Below are 9705 nucleotides of genomic sequence, written 5' to 3' on the forward strand. Positions count from 1 at the left end.
AAATATTCTTATATTAATTAGAGGTCAATTGGGGAAAGATAACATAGTTTAACTAGGAGAAGGAACCTGGTTTTTGTGGGAAACATGTCGCAACGTACCCATTCATGTCATCACGACTTCATTTGTTATCGCAACATCGGGAAGCTTCTCGTCGTGGCGTCGCCGACTGACTTTGGTGTTGCAATGCTGAAGTCCTTATGTCGTGATACAAGTTGCCTAAAATTGTCCCAAAATGCGAGGCACACTCCACAAATCTCCACATTGACTTGTATTTACAATACATTCTTCACCAGGCCCCATCACGGGCCGAACTCGATCTTTGCAAAATGTTAACCAAGCCCAAACCATTCTTGAATTTGGAAAATGAAAGACTCTTAGTCTTCAAATCAAGGTTGTATAATGCAACTAGGGCCAGTGGTACATGAATGGATGTGTGCTTCACAACATAAGGGAAAACATCGAGGAAATCAACTCCCTCCACTTGACTGTTACCATTTATGACCAACCTTGTAACATCCCGCCCGACGAAGTGTAGTACTTGAGTATTAATTGAACTGAGGCTTATAGTGTGACCCTCGAGTAAGGAAAGAGTTGGGAATTTATTAAGTACTTAAGGTCTGCGAATGCACTCTTGGGCAAAAACCTTGATTAAAGCGACCTCTGAGGTTTGGCAGACTCTTCGATGGAGTATACGCTGCCCTAGCGGATAGATGAAATTAGTGAGTCATATTGTTAAAAACCTAATCTGATAGGAATGATAAATATGTTGTTATCTTATTCTCTGATTAAACTATTTAGTTGGCCTAATGAGGACTAGTCAGGATTAAACAAAATTTCTGAAAATAAAAGGACATGTCCTTAAGATGAGAGAGAAAATTATTAGTCATGGGTACTAAAGGAAGGTTAGTGGAGGGAAATAAGCTTTTCCACTAAGTTTTCCTTTCGTGTACACCCATATAAAGGAAATCTTAGCTTCGTTAGCAAGTTCTATACTTTCTTTGGAAATTCATACTTCATTTCAACAATTCTCTCTGCATTTTCTAGGAAAGCGTTAAAGCTAATGCCTGTTTGAAGGATTAAAGTTCACTGTAATTAGATAACTTCACCATCGTGAAACCTAGTAAATAATGATGAAACTATGCTATTTTCGTGATTATTTACGGGACCTTAGGGTTTCATGCTTTAGGGACAAACTAAAGACTAAGGGAAGGAAACTTCCAGATTCTAGGTTTCCTAATTAAGTGTTCTTGAAAGCTTGTTTAGTTCTTCTAAAAAAATGATCTAATAAGTTAACTATTTATATTATAGTTCAAGAAACTCCCAAAAGCTCTCGAGACAAGGGCAACGGACCTACTGTTTAGTCTCTGCTACATCTTCTAGTGATTTCCTTCATACCTCGTGCGTGTGTTGTACATGTCTCGTTTAAGGTAAGTTTACCTATCTAGTGAAAAGTCTAGCTCTGAATATTGGTGTAAGAAATGAAAAGGCTTTACTTCGTGCTGAGTCATTACCCACTTTACTCTGAAAAATGAACCATATGGTTAGAACAAAAGAAGTGAATTCATGGCGTTGCCTTCATTGTAAAGATGCATTGAATTGGAAGATCGCGATACATGGATGATATTATGTAAACTCTAGTAAGGCAAGTGTAATGCAAACCATATTGGCAAAACGTAACAGAGGAAAAAGGAACGAAAAACGTTACAATCTCTAAACATGAACTAGGGTTTTTTGCTAGCACGAAGGAGGCTGTCTGCATGAATGCATGGGCGGAGTATATGTGCCAAAATGAGTCATATTCTGTTAAAGTTTGTGTAAGTTCGATATTTTCCAATAGGCAAGCTACATGAAGTTAGTCTGTGGGGTATCTTCACTAATGATCGAACTATATATCCCACGGAGTTGGGAAGAGTCCTTTTGTCTATGTGACATATAGATATTCTAATGTTTGCTTTGGAACTCATTAAGTTCTATGAACTTATTCCATTTATCTCCCCTTCTCAGGAGCACCGAAAAAGTAAAAGAACCCTCAAAGACTATGCTAGAGGATACATACTATGTGAGGCTTATAGTGATTTTTTATTATGCATGAAAAATGAGGGTGGCGTTAAGACTTGAAAATTGAAAAATAATATTTTGTAAAAAAATAAAAATGTATCCGTCAAACTGTGCTTTTTCCTTAAATCTTTAGAACTTTTATGTTTTAAAAGTGTTTGGGCCCTTAAGCTTAAATGTTTTATATATTATTGCTATAGCAAATACCTTTTTGTTTTTGTAAACCTGAGGTTTCATCAATTACATTCCCGAAAGAAAAAGACTTTAAGGCTGTAATGAACCATTCTTGGATCTTCCTTAAGGGTCGAGAATGCGGCGCTACAAACCTTGCTTTAAACACTCTGCTTTATTCGGAACTGCTACAATCTAAAATGTGTGATTCCATCGAACTTCTCAATATCAAAATTCGTTGTCGCCATCCCTAAATAGGTTAGTTGCGGAAATGTAACATTGCTCTTATACCAATTTGTTGGGGATCGACACGTATAAACAACGAAATAGAAAAGGTAGAGAATATTGAATACAAATATTTACGTGGAAAACTCCTCCGAAGAGGATAAAAACCATAGGCAAAGAAAACTTCACTAATTTGGTAAACCAACAAAGAGTACAAGATGGAGAAATAAAACCTAAAAGAGCAAAACTAAAAATACGAATACAAAGCTCTCTAAAAACTCTCCCCAAAATTATTCATCAAATCTCACATTAGAGATATTCTATGAACTCTCTAAAATAGGGTTATAAAGACCCTTTAAATAGGCTAATATTAAAGTTTTAATATGACTAAAATATTCCTAGATTAATTAGAGTTCAACTGAAAAAAGATAACAAAGTTTAATTAGAAGAAGAAACTCAGTTTTTTATAGGAAACACGTCGCAACGTCCCCATTTACGTCGTCGCAATGTCGGGAAGCTTCTCGTCGTAACATTGCCGACTGACTTTGGTGTTGCGATACTGAAGTCCTCGTGTCGTGATACGGGCTGCCTAAAAGTGTTTGAAAATGCGAGTCACACTCTACAAATTGAGATTGCTTTCAACAAATTGAATTGTTTTTTTTCATATCACTTTCTTTGATTTTAAAATATCTACTAATATTGGGATTGCTTTCGACATATTGGAGTACCAAGATTTCGTATTAATTGTACTTGAATAATCTATTTTGAATAAAATATATATTATTTGGCAAATACAAATAAAAATTTTTGAAATCATATTTTAAAATTGTTTATATGTAGTATGCTTTTTTTCTTTGTTTATATGAATTTTTGGTCCGACTTGACTTATATCAAAAAATAATTTGATGAAATATTATAAGTTACGTAATTCAAGTTAATTTTTAAAATTAATGAATTTGATATATATTATTTTTAAATTTTAATCAAACTCAAGAAAAAAATAATTGTAAGCTAAAATTAGAAAAAAATATAAAAATAAAGAAGTTATTAGTAATATGATATATTAACAAATAACACTTATGTTTTTAACCTATAGTAAACACATGGTAAAAAGAGTAATATGTATTTCAAATTTCAACAACCAAACACTTCTTCATCATTTTGAAACTTGTGTATTATTTAATATATCACTCATCTTTAGTAAAAGTACTATGGAGGCCATTATATTAGGAGCAAGATTGCATTTTACTCCCTCTACTAAAAAAATGGATAAATTAGTCCTTGTACATTATATCAAAGAGTAATCTGGTCATTTCTGTTAAAAATTTCATTCATTTCTACTGTTAAAAATTAGTGTGGCTAACAAAATAATCAGACGCCTACGTGTACCTCATTATGACATACAAAAACTAATTTTTAATGATAGAAATGGATTAAATTTTTAGCAGAAGGATCAACTTGCTCTCTATTCTAACACACAGGGACTAATTTGTAAATATTTTCAGTAAAGAAGTTAAAATGCAATCCATCTTTTAGTGTAAAAGGCCTCTATAGTATTTTTACTCTTCTCATTTGCATTAAGTGCACCAAATGTGGGCTATTGGGTAAAAACGAGTTACTAATAATGAGGGAAATGGATTTGGACCAATTACAAGCCTAAAAGATCCAAGTAAACTAAAATCAACCTAATGTAGACTTAATAAAGCCTAACGTCAAAATCCAAAACATGGATCAATTTGCATTCAGCCCAAAGCTGGAAAAATAGTTGAACTTGATCCAATCAAATGGTTGACTCCAATTCAAATAGATTTCAGGTTGGTTTAACAAATTAAGTTTTCAATTACTAGATTCAAATTTATTCCAGTTACGTCTCTGCACAAAATCTAGTTTCTACCATCATCATCATCATTTATAGTTATTATTTATACAAAAAAAAGAAAAAAAGAAACTCATTGTCGACATGCATCGAGTTATTTAAGAGTAGTTTGAGTTCAACTAAATAGATTTTATGAGATAAGATAGAAATAGCAAATGTAGAAATATCATCATTCTTAATAAGCCATTGCTTGCATCCTGCAATGGATTGGTTTAAAGTTTAATGTTCAAACACTGATAAAAGTGATGGTAAATAAATAGATTAATTTAACTTGTGATAATGGGTTTTCTAACAGAAAGAAAATGAGATATTAAAATTTGAGGAGTAGCATGAAGCACCCACGGAAGTACTCGAACTGTGTATGTTTTTAAATAATAATAAAACACACATTTTGTATTAGACTTTATCTCATATGTGTTTGAATCCAAAATCCATTTGTAGCTTCTACTAATATATAGGTAAGACTAAGACCAAGTCTAAGACCCTTCTCTGCTTGGGATTTTCCCTGCAGACAAAACCGTCCATAACTCAAGGCTTCTTCTTTATAATAAGAACAACTTTTTCTTTGTATATTAGTATAATATGCTTGAATTGAAACCCTCATCTTCATATATATAAATAATTGAGTAGAGCGGGTGGGTTATATTAGTATAATGTTGAGTGATTGCAAACAAACTTTTCCCATGTGATGTGATGTGATGTGATGAGTTTTACTCTCTACAAACCAAACCTCTGAACTTCTGTGTTCACACACTTTGTGTTTAGATGCTATGCTATTATGGTTGAAAATGAATGTCGGGGCGGCGCCAAAGTAGGCAAAGGTTTTATTCAAAATTGAAAAATTAAATCTTAATACAATATCATATATATTGCTGAAACTAAAAAAAAAAAAACAGAAAATGTTGGAGAATGAAAGGACTTGACATGTATATATATATTGGTAACTTTTTTTTTTTTTTGAAATCAGAATTTCTACTCATCTCATGAGAAAAATTGAATCCCTAATTTCATAATTAAAGGAAGAAGTGAGCAAATATATACATACTATTCAAAGTACATCAATTATCAGCTTGTGATCAAAATCAAGGGTGGGACATAGGGTAACCAGGATATACGTCAAAACAAAGAGAGAGAGAGAGAGGGGATATATATATTTCTAGAATCCGAAAAATGAAAATTTCAATTTACCCCAAAAGAAAAAAGAAACAAAAACTCCAAGGTATGCTTTGTCAAGGCATGTGGAGATGTCCCCTCCCAAACTCAAGCGTCTGCAGGTGAGACGTAGCGTGGGTTGTGCTTGTGTTAGCCCACCTATGTCTCTCACTTTATTAGATTACCATTTTTATTTTTGTCTCTCTTTCACACGAGATTTTTTCTTTCACAAGGGAGATTTGTTTTTTAACAAAGCATCATAGACAAGAAGAAATAGGTTACAAATAATTTTAAATTTAATGTTAATTAATTTGAACTCACATGAATTTTGTCTCTATATGAATGATTTGATTAACTCATAAAGAAGATTTGACATTTAGAAATAATTTTATCTATTATGTTGTAAGTACGAGAGTTTTGATTCAATCTTTAACAATTCTATTCTCCTTTAAAATAAATGAGACATAATAAATTTATTATATTTTCTTGAAATTAAAAGAAAATTATTATGAAGACATTAAAGACAAAAACTCTTTATTTAAACTAAAATGGCAAATTGGCAATGCTTTTATATCCTATATGCAGACACAATCTAGACTTGTAATAATATAAGCTTTTTTGGGGGGGTAGTGTAATATAATCTAAGTTTAGGTCCATGTTAGATTTGTAATAAAATATAGTTAACATCATAATGTGATTTGATTAATTCAATTATATAGAGAGGGGAAGAGAGAGAAATGGGTCACTTCATCACATGTCTTAAAAGCTAACTCCACCCAACACTTTAATATTAGGATTATATAAAAGAGAAGTAGGTAGTGTCACTTGGAATATATGGAAGGGTCTCAATTTGAGTCACATCCACATTATTTGGGATTATGTTTTAAAAGTGCTTTGAACATATCCATAAAAGGGATTTCAACTTGAAAACTAAGTCACATTTTGGAACATCTTTCTATCCTTTTTGGATCCTTTAAAAAAAGAATCCTTGCATAAAAGAAACACAAGATGATTAGAAAGTTAATGGAGGCCAATACGACACAAGATCATATCTCTACTATACTTTATTTTATTTTATTTCATATAAAGAGAGTTTAATTTGAAAATACAATAATAATGTAGAATTCACTTAGTTTTGTTGTTGCGGTTTGAAAAATAATGTGTTGTGAAAAAATAATATGATAAATTTTGTAGTATGTGACAACGCATTGTTCTTGTCATTGGATCAAGAAGTTGTTGACTATAACAAATAAAATTTTAGTAAATAAATAGGCTATTATACAAATTATTTTTAAAAATTCTTTAAACATTTGAATCATTTTAGAATTCGTGAATATATAATAGATGAATACAGTTTTAAATTTAAAATAAAACAGAGAATATAGTTCTATACATATTGATTTTAAAAAGAATTTGATGTAGCAAGCTATGGCCGTCAAAAAGTATTTTTGGAGCTAATCACTAAATTTGCATTATGCTAATACAATACCTTTTATTGTGCCAAATTCAATTAGAATAATATATATGAAAAATATAAAATAAAATTTTGTTTCAATCCATTGTGAATAATTAATCTTATCCAAAAATAATAATTAGTTGATTTATATATATAAGGCTAGTTGAGGATTAATTAATTAAAAAATAAAATACAACTTAAAAAGTAAAAAAAAAAGGGTTAACTTTTGTTGATGAACACAAACAAAGTGGGGCATACATATTGATTCGGGAAATCTTAAAATGATAATATCGACATCCCTTTAAAGAGCAAGCAAAGAAAATAGAGCATGATTAAGGCGGCCTTAAAAGGTGTAGGTTTTATATAAATAAGATGGGTGGGACAAGCACCGCTGCTAAGACGACAGTTGTTTTATTAATCAACGCCATTTTATAGGTTTGATTCCACATTTCTTCGCTCTCTAAGGACGGCCAAGATGTGAGCCCCGAATTTGCACATGTGGTCCCCTCACATGCCCCCAACGTGCGCGGGTCCACCCCCCTTCATGCTTTGCACCAATTACAATTTGGATGCTACCTCACATGTTTCATCCTCCATTAGTGGACTCATCCTTGTGGCGCTATTGATGTGATCCTTTGGATTTTTTATTTTAAATTTTAAATTTAATCCTTAAATTTCTATTTTTAGAAATTTAATTTTTTATTTTTAAAATTTTAAAATTCAAGTTTAATTGTTATAGCTGTTAAATTTTTTGTTAAATAAAAATACTCAATTAGTAGTAATGTAATTAAAAATTGGTATTGTAATGAACTTGAATTTTTGATAGTATAACAATGGACTTGAATTTTGAAATCTAAAAAGTAGAGGACTAAATTTCAAATGAAGAATATAAGGATTGATGGCATATTTTAACTTTTGTATTGTGTAGGAAGTTAAATTATTTGTATGATTCTCTAAAATTTGACGTATTTGAAAGGTATAATGACAAATTAAGTCATTAACGTTTATATTTTTTGTCAATTTGATCTTTGTTCTTTTTTTATAGTTAAATTTAACCCTCAACCTTTTAAAAGGGTCAAATTTTACCATTAATCTTTTAGAAAGAATCAAATTGATGTTTTTAAATAGAAATATAGACTAAAACGCTAAATTTTTATTTTTTGAGTTTTAAATATTTTATAAAATTTAAATTATTTATTGACGTGACATATAAGACAAATAGTGTGATATTAGCATGAAATGCACATGGATTACTATACAGGTTGCCATACAAATTGTTAAAAATTAATGTTTTAGTCAACATTTCCGTTTAAGAAAAAAAAGAGTTGACTCTTTTGAAAAGATGAGGCTCAAATTTAACTAAAAACAATAATAATAGTCAAACTAACAAAAAGAAAATGTAAAGGTTGAAAACTAAATTTATTATTATGTGTAATTAAAATTCATTAATATTATGTTATCAAAAGTCATTATGTTTTTAACGATTTTTAAACTGATACACAGCAGTATGTTATAATGATGCAATTGAGGAAAACACTAAATAGTGATTGTTTAGAATCATCTGTTTCTATTAACATGGTGACCCACACAATTAGTTGTTTCCCAAGGTAGAGGCACTTTGGTTGCATTTGGCTGGAAATCCTAATGGAGAATAATTGTCACTATAGTTTTGTAGTTAGTGAGGCAATAAATGAGTTAGGAGAGAAAATTCCCCTTATTTTCCTCTTTTAAGTTGTACCATTAGGTTACAAATTCCATTTTTGTTTTCCTTATACGGCTGAGGTAAACCAAGGGTCTTATACCCTAGTGTTCGTCATAATGCTAGCTTAGGATGTCTATAAATCCTACTAACCCCTTATATTTAATTAAAACATTTAATTCCATCTATTTTATATACTTTTTTTTTGTTTAATTAAGTCCTATTTAGTTGAATATCAATTTTAACATTGAATAATAAATTATAAACTAAAATTGAATACAAAATTAAATCAATTTAGCAAACAATTTTTACTATTATTTTTAAATCCTTTATCTAGTTAACTTCAATCGATGAATGATATGTTTGTTTTATAGCATGGAGTGATAAATCCTTTTTAGACAACTAGTTTGTTTTCACATGTTTACTTACCTAATGTTTTCATGTCAATGTCCAAAATCACTTACCTGGCCCTAGTTTGTTAGTTTTTATTTAAAAGAAATGAAAGTATGATAATTCATATACAAGATAACACGTGATTATGTTAAAAGAAAGATGACAAAAGAGGATGGGAAAGAACAATATATTATAAGAAAGATAGTAAAGAGGATAGGAAAAGAAAAATATTTTCTTGATGACTTAATACAAGCTTAAGTATTTGTATACTACAAGAAAACATAAATTAGGAAACTATTAATAAAATCTTCTACATCAATCCTAAAATCGCTATAATTGATACACATATCATAAGATCACTCAAATTGATTTTTGCACACTCCCCTTAAAGCTGATGAATAAACATTCTCCATTTTTAGCCTGTAAATGATTGCTTAAAATATTCACTTATTGATTTCTTTAGTGGTCACATCCACCAATTGACCCTTCGTTGACACATAGGGCATGCACATCAATCCAACATCGAATTTCTCTTTTATGAAGTGTCTATTTATTTCAACGTGCTTTGTTTTGTCATGTTGCACTAGGTTGTGTGTGGATTGTCCGATTTGTATTTCTAAAAACTTATAAATTTGGATCGAGTAACGTGAAAAGTGTACAAAAACCAAGTTATAGTAT

This window comes from Gossypium raimondii, chromosome 3 (assembly GCF_025698545.1).
Source record: "Gossypium raimondii isolate GPD5lz chromosome 3, ASM2569854v1, whole genome shotgun sequence".
In the NCBI taxonomy this organism is placed as follows: Eukaryota; Viridiplantae; Streptophyta; class Magnoliopsida; order Malvales; family Malvaceae; genus Gossypium; species Gossypium raimondii.